This window comes from Protopterus annectens, chromosome 14.part0 (genome assembly GCF_019279795.1).
Source record: "Protopterus annectens isolate FY-2018-M chromosome 14.part0, PAN1.0, whole genome shotgun sequence".
Classification (NCBI taxonomy): domain Eukaryota; kingdom Metazoa; phylum Chordata; order Ceratodontiformes; family Protopteridae; genus Protopterus; species Protopterus annectens.
Genome location: NC_056748.1, coordinates 782,521,983 through 782,537,374, shown reverse-complemented (window position 1 = coordinate 782,537,374; position 15,392 = coordinate 782,521,983). Strand labels below are relative to the sequence as shown.

General features: G+C 39.9%; 1 protein-coding gene and 1 non-coding gene across 2 annotated transcripts in view; both read left to right on the top strand.

Annotated features, from left to right (window-relative positions):
* The window catches only part of PSD (pleckstrin and Sec7 domain containing), a 1,472,276-nt gene that overhangs the window by 626,233 nt on the left and 830,651 nt on the right, over positions 1-15,392 (top strand). The gene's annotated exons all lie outside the window — the stretch shown is intronic.
* Positions 1,882-2,005, top strand: LOC122789516. The gene has a single exon (XR_006362834.1). It is a non-coding gene; the product is annotated as a small nucleolar RNA SNORA17 (small nucleolar RNA).

Genomic DNA, 15,392 nt, shown 5'->3' with positions numbered 1-15,392 from the left:
CATTAAATATGAGGCTGAGACTATATGGAGGTAAAGTAAAGGGCGATATAAAATTAAATCTGAAGAATGCTGCCTCAGCAGTGAGAATTACTTAGGCAAACTTTTCAAAAGAAATGACAAAGAAAAAAAAAACAGTTGCTACAGTTTTTTCCAAATATGCTGAGAAACAGAAGCCCAAAGAGCAAAGGTTCATAGGTATATACTAGACTAATGACCACTGGGGCCTTTATAACCTTAGCTTTGCAACCAAAACCAGTTGTCCTTTTGAACTAAGCAGTGGCTGAAGATGGACAACAGGGTAGTTTGTATACTTTTTTCACACATAACTTGGAATAGTTTAAATATACTTGTACTGTACAATGATGTTTTTTTTTGTTTTAATTTATCTTGTGTATTGTGTGGTGGTTCATCATTAAAAGTCTGTAAATAGTAAGCTAAAGAGACATTCTGCAGAATTATATATCAATAAGCATATTAAGAGTATGCACTTCTGTCCCATATGATGCACTGTGCCCACATACCAATGTGGCTTTATATTCCCACTCTGAGGTTGTGCAAAATAGCATCATCTCCGTTTTTCTGAGGTTATATGACCTCAAAATAGGAATATAGAATTATTATTTGTGGTTATGTCCAGTCATGCTTTGGAAATATCCACTATATAATCATTTTTTTTTTTTACAGAGAACTGCTTCAAAAAGCAGGCCAGAAAACTACTGACTAATACGTCACCAGTTCGTGTTTGGTAAAGTCTACAGAAAAGATCTTAACAGAGAATTTGGTGGAGTTTCTAAGCATAAATTGCTAAATACAGGCACTTCAACCTGGTTTTATGCAATAGAGATCTTGCAGATTAGACACATTAGAGTTTGGTCACAATGCAGACAGACATGCACTGGTAAGCATATTTTACTTGCATTATAGCAAGACATCTAATGCAGTACATCAGAGCATGCAAAAGAGGATCTTATTGGTTTGAAGGAAGGGCCTAAATTGGTACAGTGAACTGAAAATGGGTCATTTGGCACTAAACATCCTTTTGGATAGACTGCTCTAAACTTCACCTCTGGGTCTTGGAGTAAGAAATTTTCCACCAAATCAGATAATATTTTTGAATCACTTCTACAGTAAGGAAGTAAAACTTTATTGCACTTGCGTTCATTTAGAATTTGGTAAATTACTGAAACTGGCTTAGGGGTATTTAAGCTGTAAATGCATTTTTCATAAAGAACAGCTTGTTTATCCAAGTGTTAGGAGTCATAACTGCAGTGGTTATTCTTGTGAGAGGAAGCTAATTGCTGTCATTTTCTGAGTGTGGGGCAAAATTGGCTCTTCCAGAGTTATCCTCTGGTTGGCTCTTTTTATTTGCTTAATTTCTGCTTATTGCAGGATTTTGTGCTGAGCTACACACTCTGCAGTACAGCTGTAGTTTTAACTAAAGAATGGGTATTGAGCACATTATCATTTTTTTTTCCTTCAGTCAATACTTTCAAACGGTCATTGGTTCCCATAACTGACAGTTGGCTTGACTGTGCCCAAGGCAACATTAACGTATGTGCTTATCTTTGCTTGGCTGCTTGATTTATTTCTGCCTGCACTAGATACATCAGCATGCTGTGCATTGCACTGGATGCGTCAGCATGCTGTGCATTGCACTGGATGTGTCAGCATGCTGTGCATTGCACTGGATGCGTCAGCATGCTGTGCATTGCACTGGATGTGTCAGCATGCTGTGCATTGCACTGGATGCGTCAGCATGCTGTGCATTGCACTGGATGCGTCAGCATGCTGTGCATTGCACTGGATGCGTCAGCATGCTGTGCATTGCACTGGATGCGTCAGCATGCTGTGCATTGCACTGGATGCGTCAGCATGCTGTGCATTGCACTGGATGCGTCAGCATGCTGTGCATTGCACTGGATGCGTCAGCATGCTGTGCATTGCACTGGATGCGTCTGCATGCTGTGCATTGCACTGGATGCGTCAGCATGCTGTGTACTACACTGGATGCATCAGCATGCTGTGTATTACTCTTTTGGCACCACTGATGCTATTTTGGTAGTCCTTCCCCAACCCTCCCTTATCTCCTTGTGTAGTTTGGTATCCCCCATACAAAACACTGGACAATATGAAGGGCCAGCAAACTTGTTCCCCTTATATCGCCAGCCTCCCTGCATGGTACCGTAAGACAGTATAATAAACGCCTTATGCTCACTGAAAATGATCTCCTACTTAGCACAGAAAACTTTGTGATTGGTGTAGATACCTAACTAATATGGAGGATTTGTCTCACAAATAACAGTACACAGCACCACGTAGTCACACCCTCACATTAACTACTACTACTACATTCTCAGACAGAGCAACAAAAATGTAATGCACTGATGTTATAGAGAAATCCTTGCCAAAGCCTCCTCAAACTTGTAAAAATAGGCCTCAGTGGAAGTCTCTTATCTCAACTAATCCATAGAAACCTATATTAACAAGTTGCCAACAGCAAATTTACTCCCAGTCAGATAATCTTAAACTAAAATGTATTAGTGATTGATGATGCACTTGTTAGGCATATAAATGTCCCAGTCATCAGGCTGTACAAGTTGTTATTAGTTGTCAGGATCACAGATATTACACGGACCTTCAAACCCTTTCCTGAGACAAGTATAACTATGACATGTTAGTGGTGCATATGGGAATGAATAACCTGGGCAGCAAAACCCAGAGGGGCATGTAGATAGACATATTGGAACGTTATGCATGTAGTTAGACATATTGGAACGTTATGCATGTAGTTAGACATATTGGAAGTTTATGCATGTAGATAGACGTGTTGGAACTTTATGTGTATGACAGATGCTGTTGATGTTCTGATTCTGAGGAGAATCCTTCCTTTGCCAGGAATGAAGCCGGAGTATGAAGAGAAGGTAACTGGCTTTAAAAATTAGCTCAACAGCTGGTATGATTTCAGGGGGATCAGCATCAGATGAGATGACTGATTTTCCTACATGTTTTTGAAGAGATGACCCACATCTCTTGTTAAGGGACATCTGCATAATAGCAAAAGCCTTTGCTGCCCCATAGTGACTTTATTAGGCAAAGTACATAAAATTGACTTCCCAGCTTAGCAAATTAATCTAACCCTGTATTGGACAACATTAACAGGAGCTTCTCAAAGTCAGGAGTCTAAATAACAACTTACCCTGTATTGAGGTGGTCCTGCATCTCAAACATGCCTATTTATGTGTAGTTACAGAGACTTGGTTTAAATGACAAGATAGCGCATCTCATCTAGACTGATACCTAGAGTCTCTTAGACTGATAATCTAGACTTTCAGTTTACTGTTATGGAATCTCCTCCATCTCCCTACATCATGTTAGATTCCTAAAAGTTTTAAAAGAAATTCCTGTAAGCAACTTCTTAACCCTAGGTAACTCCAATTACCCTGACATTGACTACAGTAATCTGTACCGCATACATAGGTTATGCCCAATTATTTTTTGGATTTGATAAACGGGAATTCCCCAGATCAAACAGATGATGAATTCGACAGAGGTCAAAATGCTCTTATTCTTAGTATGGTCATTACAAATATTGTCTCTTTCTGTTCCAATCTCCTATTTTCTCCCACACTAGTTGGACCATAAAGATGTGACTTTTATTCTCAGTTATCCTCCCCTGTAACCAACATCTCTATATTTAAAGACTTCAGAAGGGCAAATCTTATATAGTTATATTACAAAATCTCTAAATTTTCCCATGTCATCACCACAACCTTTAACCGTGATGCAACAGCTGACTTCACTAAGGCATAGACAAATTCATAGGTTTAGCATTCCCAACTAGAGCCAAATAAAATGGAAAATTAAAAAAAAAAAAACAACCCTCCCTGGTGGTTAAACAAATCAAATCAACCTTTTAACAAGAGAAAAAGTTTTAAAGTACAGGAAGGTTAGAACTCCTCAGAATAAGGACAGTGTAAAATTATCACCAAAAAACTAAAAAGCACTATAAGGACCAGTAAAGCAACCCATAAACGGCAATTAACTTATGAAACAAAAATGACTCCTTGTAATAACTGGCATTAAACAGGCTCTAGTCAAGTTTCTATTGGGATTTTAACCTAAGCTTAGCCCCAGACTATGTTCCCAAAGCTGGCACACTGCTACAGTAATGCCTTACAAGTCTGGCCTGTAAAGCTAGAGGATATCCTATCCAATCTCACTAATTATGAAGTCGTGAATATCATTATCCTTGGGGTTGGAATTTAATATGAGGGGGTTGGAGTTTTGGGTTATTGGTTAAGGTGTATACCTCACAAACACAAAATACAGTTTAATTTTCACCTTTGAAATATGAATTGGATAAGCTTAAAATGTTCCCCAAGGCAACTAACCTAGTGCTTGCATAGATGAACATATGAAAATATAAGCAAAAATGTGGCTTCATCAAATGGAAATGATGCCAGTTAAATCTTGTTTTTGAGATGGTTACACAAGCTGTCAATTGTGGCCATGCTGTTTAGAGAGCATGCCTTAATTTGGACAAAACATTCAGTTACTGTCAGCCTCAAATGGATCCTTACGTGGTAAGATCAGTAGTTAGATGGCTAAAAGACAGATTCTACATGGTTTGTATGGCAGATAGCTCTTCAAATAGTGCTAAGGTAACAAATGAGTCCCCCGGGTTCTATGCTTGGTACTGCCCTATTCAGCATCTAATTCTCTGCTATCTAAACTGACATGTCCTCTGGTTAACCACATTTGCAGACAATAGCAAAGTGGGTGCAATTGACAAAATCCCTTCATATATCTGTACCCTTAAGAAATGGCTTACTGTAGTCAATCCCTGGTGTGAATATAATGGACTTAAATTGAATGCTAAAAGGTATAGTATTGTTTCTTTTGGACAATTGCCATTACCAACAACATACAGTGTAGAACCACTATCTTACAAAATGAAAAGGTAGTCAGAGGCCATAGGGTTGGTTTTGGGATAATGGTTAAGGTCTTCACAGGACAAAGAGGGCAGCTGCTCCAGTTGTAAGCTGTAAAATCGCCTCAACTGGCAGGGGTCATTAGTAAGGAAGTGCAGTATTAATGCCAGTACTCTATTAACAGCTTATCTGAAACTCTGATATGCTTATGGGGTGTGTGTGTGTGTGTGTGTGTGTGTGTGTGTGTGTGTGTGTGTGTGTGTATGCGTGCATGTGTGTGTGTTCATGCGTGCATGCGTGTCTGCATGTGTGGTAACAAGCAGTTTGTAATAGTTTTGTTTTGCCCCTTGGCTTTGAGTTGAAAGGGTGCCAGTGCAGGAATCCTGCAGAATATCATATCAACTAACTATGGTTCTGGTCTCATGCCACAACCACCACAGTCTTACTTTAACTAAGCCTAACTGGCTTCCCTTTACCACTTGAGCCTCCTTATTAAATTCCCTGAGCTAGTAGTTAATTAACTCCATAAAAATGCCCCCGACTCCGAACAAAGCTCTTCCAAAATTAATCCTATTCTACCTGTACTGCAAATGATCAAGTACTTGTTCTACAGTGAAGACAATTTAACCTTATTTATTGGAGAGAGCATTTTCCAGAATTGCACCTGCTGCTCAAAGCTTTTTTCCACCAGAAATAAGTAAATAAAACATATAGTCCATATTCATAGAAAATAGCATGTTAATAAACATAGGCAAGTTCAAAAAGATGGTCTCTGGTTCAATGAATCTATAGTACAACTATAAAATAGGAAGTACAGAAGTTTCAACTACAGTAGGGATATAAATGTAGCTCTAATACTGATAAAAGGGATTCGTACTGTCGCAGTCACCAGTTCATGTTTCTACATAAATGTCAGACTCAGGAGTTGGGCCTCTACACCCCTGGAAGAGCACCCTGGAGGGCATTAATGCTCTTAGAAAATGGGCTGTCCATAAAATTGTTTTGCTTTAATTAATTTTTTTTTTATTAAAACAGTATATTTTTTATACATTTTGATATAAAATAGTTCCTCTGCCTAATGTTTCAAAATTGTGTAGTATATGTAAATGGTGTTGAAAGAAGTATTTTATATCCAAAATATAAGATATTCACAGAATATCCAGGTTTTTACCTCATTTTTTGGTCTGTTACTCATAAAGTTTGTTCATAGGTTCATAAGAGATTACCTGGCTAATGGTCTGAGAGCCCTTACAAGCCTATCCATATTTATCCTGAGTTGCCCCAATTGTTTGGGGTTAGGCGAGTGAAGTTCTCAGAGGTAAGGATCCATGGTAGTTAATACTGACTTTGTCCAGGAGGGACATGGGCATCACCCCAGGAGTGAGTTTGTGGTCACCTAACCATTGATCTAGGTCACATTTGAAGAGGGTTAGGAAGGGGCTGTGTTTCATGTGAAATGGAAGCTTGTTACAGAGCTGTGGCAGTTTCTGAGAGATGTATCTATCTCTCCAGCATGACCTGTTCATGTCAGAGGATAGGTTAAGGTCCCTTGAGTGAGTAACCCTACTGCAATTTGATTTATAAATGTGTAGCACTTCCATCAGGGCCAGGTCAGAGACTGCCCTTTAAGCTAAGAACAGGTTACCCCTTAGGAACCTGCAGGAGACAGACTACAATGACAGCTCTTTCAGACTGTCTGCATAAGACTTGTTTTGTATACCCTGTAATTTCTTGGTGAGAAACCTCTGTGGTCTCTCCAGTTGTTGAATTGTTGCCTTAGTGTGAAGTTTAGTGCCTGGTTGATGGTGTTGGCAATGTTTCCTGTTGTCCTGTTCAGAATCTGGTCATTGGTGTAGGCTGAGCACCCTGTTCTCCATCCAAGTGCTCCCTCTGTTGTATCAGGTAATCATCTTGCTTTGCAGTGTGAAGGTTCTTGTGGTTAGGGGGTTTGTCTGGTCCTTTTGGTTTTAAATCCATTCAAAAATCCTGTTCAGTATGCTTCCTGAGAATTTGTGTATATGAAAGGGTTTCACTGGTAAAAGCATCTGGTCATACGTTGGAGTGTTGGCTGCCCTTGATCATGTGTTCTTGCTTATATTGTGCCTTCCTGGGGAGGTTCTTGGTCTTGGTAATAGGCTGTCTTGTTAGGGGATGGTGTTTTCCTTGTTATTGTAGTCAGCTAGATCCCTGTGGATATTTTTCAATTTTTTTCTCTCTAACCTTTTTGTCAGAATTTGTAACCCTTTCTTCAATGTGTTTGTCATTTCAGGTCTTTTTCCATCTTCTTTTAGTGCCTGGATGGTTGTTGTGGTGGAGGATTGCATTTGATGTGCTCAGGCAGGGCACTTGTTAGTCTGTTCTATGGCCAGATTGGTGACTGGTGTCCACATCCCCCCAGGCAGGTTTTTTTTTTATCAGTTATAAGCCTCTGGGTATGGTACCATTTTTCAGGGCAGTGGTGAAGTAGATCTGCTCCCATTCGGAGGCTTTTTAGATTTTTTAAAAACTCTGTTCAATGAGAAAAAGGGTTTTATTATGGTTAGGGCCTTTTCCAGCTGTTGGGTCATCCTGCTGTGGGTTTTTTTTTTATGTTGTCCTTATAATTTTATCTTTGTGCTTCCATTACATTTTGAAAGAAAGAACTACAGTTGATGTTTGTTGAACTTTGGTCTGTAGTCTCTCTGTGGTGGGATGCAACATGTCTTCTCATTCTTGTGTGCTTCTTTGCGTAAGTCTTCAAGGTGAAAGCATTCCTCTTTTTTGTTGAATGATGGAACCAACCTGGAGAGCCAAGAGACCCCAGCCAAGATGATCAAAACAAATGCTAAAGGGAGTAGCGGGAGAGCAGGTTCCAGTTCAGTAAGTAGAATGAACCTCCACCTCTATCTGGAAGTTCCAAATTCTTCACACTAAACTCCTTCAAATTGCTTGCAAATAACTGGGGATTAAAGCCACTAAATAATGACATACATTTGAGTTTCAAATGTATTTCCTTCAGAAAATGTATGATGAAACAAATCATTTTATTCTAGGGACTTTCTAATATTATAAGAGCAATGTTTAAAATCTGTTTCTATTTTTGAGCCTTTGTCCCCCCTTTATTTTAGGCTTAATCCCGATCACTTGAGCTAAGAAGTTGGGACATACACATACCTCTTAATTTTGACTGTTGCTGTCTTTCTCTCACTGTCTCGAAGCCACACACACACACACACACACACACACACACACACACACACACACACTATTCTTTCTTTTAATGTTTATTTTACAATCTATAAACAGCAAAAATGCTGCTTAGCGAGCATAAAATAATGGCTTGATTGCTCTCACTTGCTCTTTCATGCACGCACACACACACACACACACACACACACACACACACACACGCACACACACAAAACATACAAAGGTGCACACACTTTTCTATTTTTTTTTTTTATTTCTGTTTGTTTTAGTTTTACACCCCGTAAACAGCAAAAGCACTGCTTAGTCAATGTAAAATAATGGCAGCCATTGGTTTCCTTACAGCGCGAGCACCATGGCAGCTTAATGTACTGCTGTAAAGTGGCAAACTCATTTTTAGTGGGCATTACCTATACATTAATACCCTGCTGGAGGGCGTTCATTCTCCAGTCAGGGTTTAATGCACAGTTTGACCATTCTCTAAAAGCTTTTAAAAAAACATTTTCAAGTCCTGAGAAGAAATGTTAACTCTGCTGCACCAGTTCTTGATAACATGGAAGAAAAAAACACGGAAGAAAAAAGAAAATATGTGAAATCTATTATTACTGGCACAAGTAAAGGTGTATGTTAACATCTGAATTTGTGTAACTGTTTTCTGATCGTGACTCGGGCCATCAGTGAAAAATAATTTACATAGTAGACTACCCAGAAACTTTCCAAATATATAAAAATAAATGAAGTGCATAGGCAAAATAATATTGAATGTATTGGCCAGATGGGCATTCAAAATGCAGTTGTACCATCCAATGTTTTCAATTTGCAGATACTTTATAAAAATATAAGTAGCTGTTTCCAGTTTTAATTAAACAAAATCACTAATTTCCACAATTATGTATTACACATAAAACAGAAAGGAGATAAAAGTATTCCATGTGAAGCATGTTTAACTAGATCATTACAACCATCATGATTTAACAGTAATTATGTTTAAATGGTTCTTAAGTTCATAGATTAGTACCAGGCTAACTGTTGATATGGGCCATTTTAAGCCTAGCCAATTATCCCATGTGAGAATCAAACCCTGTACCTTGTGTTTGTAAGGTAAACACACCATTATGCCAACTAACCTCCTTAAATGCCTTTGCAAATAGCTGGTGCTTTTAGTACATAGTCAAATCAGTTTCCAAGATATCGAAATAATCACTTTTAATTAAGAACTCCATCAAGTTTCCAGATTTGTGTAAATCAGAAACACTGAAGTCTTGTAATATTAGGTTACAAAAGAAAATAATTAGTATGCTTATATGGAACTATAAAAATTCAAGTGCTAATTTTGTTGATTATGTGGAGAAATGTATGCAGTTCTAGACTTGACAATGCAATATAAATGAATGGGTAGCAGTTGGGTATAGCTTTCATAGGTTCATAGGTGTGTACTAGGCTAACAGCCCTGGAACCTATATAAGCCTAGCTCAAGAAGATTCCCTGGCATTATGCCACCCAAAGTTAGTTCCCAGTGCCCCTGTCAAGCAAGGCCACTGAAGTGATCCCTGGGGTGAGCTTCTTACTGCCCATCCACTTGTCAAGATTTCTCTTAAAGAGGGCAAGTGAAGTGCTCTGCTTGACATAAATGGGAAGTTTGTTCCCGAGTATGGGAAGTCTTTGGGATAGGAACCTGTCCCTCCAGCATGTTCTGTTTATTGTGGTAATGAGGTTTAGGTCCCTGGAGTGTGTGGCATGGGGGGATTGGGATTTCTTTAGATGTAGCATATCTAGCAGCTCTGGGTCAGACATGGCTTTGTAGGTCAAGCAGAAATCACCTCTAAGTAGGCGATAAGAGACAGTATAGCTGGAGTTTTTTTGAGTCTGTCCATATAGGGCATGTGTCTAAGGCCTAAGATCCTCTTAGTGAGGTATTTTTGTGGCCTTTCCAGTTGTTGTAGGTGTCTAGTGAGGTACATACCAAATGAGGTGGTGTGTTCTATAATAGGTCTAATGAGGGACGAGTAGAGAGAGATTTATATGACTGCTTTCTTCCTGGATGAGAAACCTTTTGTAATGAGATGTGCCACATAGAAGGACTTTTTGACTACAGTGGCAATGTGGTTATCAAAGGAGCGGTTGCTGTCAAATAGTGTCCCCAGGTCTCTTATCACACCTTCAGTGTTTAGTAGACTACCACCTATGTGGTAGTTCATGGGTACCAAAATTTTCCCAAAGGGAATGACATGGTACTTTATGGCATTGAGCTTAAGGCCATGGTTCTGGCATCAGTCATTGGTGTCAGTCAGGCCTTTTTGTAGAATGTCAACATCAGTTGGAGAATCAATAATGGCTCCCAGTTTGCAATCATCTACAAACTTGGTCAGCCAGAGTCCCTTTGTGTTGGCTTGAACTTCAGAGAAGTAGATGCCAAACAGGAGAGGACCTAGGACCGATCACTGTGGGACACCACTTGTAACTGGTCGATAGATTTGAAGTCCGCTACTTTCACAGTGTGGGTTCTATCAGTGAGCCAGTTGGCAACCCATCTTATGATATAGGGGTTTATGCCTAGTTTTGTGAGTCTATCTGATTCCTGTGTGAGAGATGGTGTTGAAGGCCTTGGCAAGATCTAGGTAGGCTGTGTGAACTACCTTGCCCTCATCCACAGCTCTGGTGACAGACTCCAAAAAGTCTATCAGGTTGAGCAGGCATGATCTACATTTCGCAAACCCAAACTGCGTGGGGTCCAGAGCTTGGATAGTCCCTGTGTCCTTATTTATAAGGTCCATGATGATGCGCTCCATAGCCTTACATAGCAGACTCATCAGGCTAATGGGGTGGTAGTTCCCAGGGTCTGTAGTTGCTCCCCCTTTGTGGAGTGGGATGACCATAGCAGTGCACCATTCGGTAGGTACAATGTCGAAATTAGACTTTGATTGAACAGGGTACTCAGGTGTGCTGCCAGTTCACGTTGTAATTCATGTAGAACACAGCCAGGGGTGTTATCAGGTCCCATGGAAGTTGCATTCTTGGCTTTGGACAGTGTGTTTTTTACCTGTGTAGCTGTGATAATAGGGACTAGGCATTCCTCAGGTATTGTGATAGGCCCTTTAGGGGGTGAAAGGGGGTAATGTTTGCACTGAACCTGTCGGGCAATATATTTCTGTATCTAATCAGCAGCTTTTCTGATTATCCATCAATAATAAAATTCTGAATACATTTCTTAATAGTAAGAAAAAAGAGAAAGCATCATTTTTACCCACACAAACCATCACCCCCCCCCCAGTTTACCCTATACAGCAATTTGTTTCTCATCAAGGTAAAAAACAGTCAATTCATTCCTGACAGGGTAAAACTGAATGAGAGCTAGAGTTTATATGTTTTCATTGACTTTGAAGGTGAAGTCTGTGTGTTGAGTGAGCTATCCATTTAGGTGAGACACCCAAATCCTTATGCCTGCCCCTTCTCATAGCACATGGCATTACTTTACTCTTGTGTGATGGCCCTAACCTGTACCCAACATATTATGTTACTAAAAACTCTTTCCATAACAGTACTACACAAGACAAAAGGACACAGATCACAGACAACACCAAGCATGCAAAACACTAAATCGACCCCCTTACCCAATCCTTACTCTAACCCTAACCTGCATGCATAGTGACTGTTATAAAGCGATGCTGCTTATATTTATAACCACCACACTATAGAAAACCTTTATTCAGCCATATGTGAGTCACACAGATGAGCATTCACTCGTTTTAAGCAGACTTTCTATTTTACACTGACAAAAACTTTTTTTTTTGCCAAATGAGTGTTCTGCCTTTTGAATTACAGCTAGAGTGTATTGTAATGTGTAACATACACACTCAAGACAGAACTTCTCGTTCATTGCTCTTTACATAAAGTGAAGCATGAAGTTAAAAAGAAAACATGCTCAGTTCTGTAGAAGGAAGAGTCTCTTGACAAAAACATAGTCGTAACAGTTCTAGTTTCATATCCAGCAAAGTTTCCAGATATTTTCAGGCAAACTTCGGGTAGTTATCCTAATAGAGCCATGCGTGACTTCTTGTTGTTTCCCTTCTTCTACCTGTAATCTCGCCATCTGCAAACGTCAGAGAGTCACTACTCTTGGCTACAATAATCCCTCCTAAAAACAGAGAAATGTCTTTTTTAGTAAACTTTCTGGCTGGTAACCACCAAGAGTCCTTATTCTTGACCATAATTCTCCATCGCCACTAAGAGGCAGCTGTTTCTGCTACGTTGTTCCGAACATTTCTGCAGATATTTCATATCACTCTAAACTCTTGGAAGCTCTCTTCTGCTGCATGCATTACTATAATGTTTGGAGTATATATCTCAGCTCTCCCATTGTATGATGTATGAACATCACCTTTACATTTATAGCCCCATAGCACATACAGTAGTGTTTTCATATCAAAGCAGCATTTTCAAAACAAAAACATTTTATAGGCAAAAAACAATGTTTTCTTAGCTTTTCATCATCCACTATGCCACAGTGACCATACTGCCAGCATAATCCACTTAGTTTTATCCTGGCTAGGATGGATTGTGGAACCTTGATGTCATATACATGGTGGCTAGGTTGCCACCCATTCTGTAGTGAGTGTAACAGTCATAGCTCATATCTTATGTGCCACTGCCCGCATTAACTATAAGCAGGAAAAGAAATGTTAAAATCAGCAAGCCAGTAGTTTTCCCCCACCTGTCATAGTTAGTTAATATGGGCAGGATTTACTTTGAAGCCTGCACTCTTGTTCTGAAGCTGCATGCTGAGGAAGCAGATTAGAATTTTTACATTATTTTATATTATTTTTTCCATTGTAAAAGTATTATTTTTAGGTCTTTCACACATTATTGGTGTGTTGCCTACTCTCTAATGTAGTGTGTATTGGTGTATTAAATTTTACATTTTGAAGCCTGGAATTCATTACGATTCACTTTTTGTTTTGTTCATTTTTAACTCCTTTGTTTGTTTGGTCACTCTCCAATAGGTCCTGTAGTCAAATAAATGGTAGTAATTGGCTGGACCACAGTGTGGTTGGGTGGGTGAGCCTGCAGGCAGCAGCAGCATACTAGCTAAGAATTGAATGATTTTTCTAATTTTAAAGCATATCTCTCAAGGGTCCCTCATCATGATGAGCATTTCTCATACTGAGTTCTAGTTAAAATGACCATGTTAATCACAGTTCCACAATGAAAGGGTCTGTCACACATTCAGTGTTAAGAATTTTTAAGTGATAGCCACTTCCTCTCCGTCACCACCTTCCTCCTCTCCGTCACCACCTTCCTTCTTTCCCATGGCAGAGCTGTGGTCACTACATCATTCCTGACCATGAAATAGCAGGATCTCTGCCACAAGGGACAGCTCTGTGAAAATTTACACAAGGAATATTATTATTATGCTATCCTGTTGTCACTACATCATTCCCTGACCTTTAAGTAGCAGGATCTCTGCCACAAGGCACACCGTGAAAGTTTTCATTGAGAATATTGTTGTCCAATCACTGACTTTGAGAATAGCAGGAACACCACCACAAGATGCGCATCTGCACAAGTTTTCACTGTGAATAATGACAATGTGCAATGCAAGCTAATTGAGCATGAAGATCCTTGGTGTGTATTAACTTTAATCAAATAAATTCCCTGCCCTGTGCTGGAAAGTGGCTGTGACATTGTTCTTAAAGGAAGAGCCCTTGCACTCTAAGAACCACTTACTAAGTTGGCTACCGTCCATTATCCTGACCAATAGGTTACACTGTATATGCCAGTTATTTAGTCTCCTTACCTTCTTAGTGTTTGCTCTGATGCATGATGGTCCTTCCTCCAGCACGTGGAATAAGCTAGCTACTTGTGTATTGCTTCTATATAGTATTTCAGTTTAGTAGTATTTTTCTCTTTTCTTTCCTTTCAGAGCCTGTGGTCACTACATTGCTCCCTGACCTTGAAATAGCAGGAGCTCTGCCACAAGGCATACCTCTGTGAACGTTTTCACTGAGAATATTATCACTGTACAATGTAAGCAAGTTTAACATGAAAAGCCTTGCTGTCTGTTAACTTAAGCTAATCAAGTAATTGCCTACCCTGTGCTGGAAGGTGGCTGCCACATTCTCCGAAAGGAGGAGTTCTTGTACTCTTAAGAACCACTTCCTAAGTTGACTACTGTCCATTCTCTGGACTAGTAGAGTGCACTGCATGTACCAGCTACTTCAGTCTGCTTTCAGTACATGAAAGAAACACCTGTCCTGCTGTGTGCCTCCACGCTGATTGCTCTGTATTGGCTATAAACTAATTGCTCTTTGTAATAATTGTGGACTGAGGGTGGAAATTCTGCCTCCTTATGCTCACCTCTCTAACCTATGCTACCCACCCCACCTGTGTGTACCATTATACATCCCACGTACACCTATCACTTGTGACACTCCCTATACCTCCCCAAGTAACTTTACTATTAATACTCCTGTTGCTGTTCTCATCTTCCCTACTTCTATCACTTATTTAACATCATTTCCAGCTGCCAGTCTCCCTCTCATATTGCTTTGTTCATAGGTAGGTACTAGGCTATCTGCCCGAGGGCATTTATAAGCCTAGCCAGACTGTGTTGGCTTTCGCCGCCCCATTGATTAACTGAGCCACTGTCAAGCAGAGCCAATGAAGTGATCCCAGGGGTGTATTATAGCAATAACCCACGCCTGGGTGTGGGTAATGCTGGATTTACCCACGGTTGGCGTGGTTTGGTCCCAAGGGCGAAGCCCGAGGGACCAAACAAAGACAACCATGGGTAAATCCAGCATTACCCACACCCAGGCGTGTTATTATTATACAATGACATTATTTAAGAAAAGAAATAATTACTTTTCTTAAATAATGGCATTGTATAATGCCTCTTTGCTGCCCTTCTGCAGCTGTCTGGTGTTCCGCGGCAGTTCTGATGTACTGCGCATGCCTACGCAGTACATCAGAGCTGTGGGCAAAAGCAACGGAGAACGCAAGATCTCCGTTGCTTTTTACTGTCTCGCTATGTTAAATGGGTTTAACATAGCGAGACAGCTTTAAAATAAGCAACGGAGATCTCCGTTGCTTATTTTAAACTGTCTCGCTATGTTAAACTCATTTAACATAGCAGACAGGTTAAAAGCAACGGAGATCGCAAGATCTCCGTTGCTTTACTGTGTCGCTATGTTAAAGGAGTTTAACATAGCGAGACAGCTTTAAAAAAAAGCAACGGAGATCTGCGTTGCTTTTTTTAAACCTGTGTCGCTATGTTAA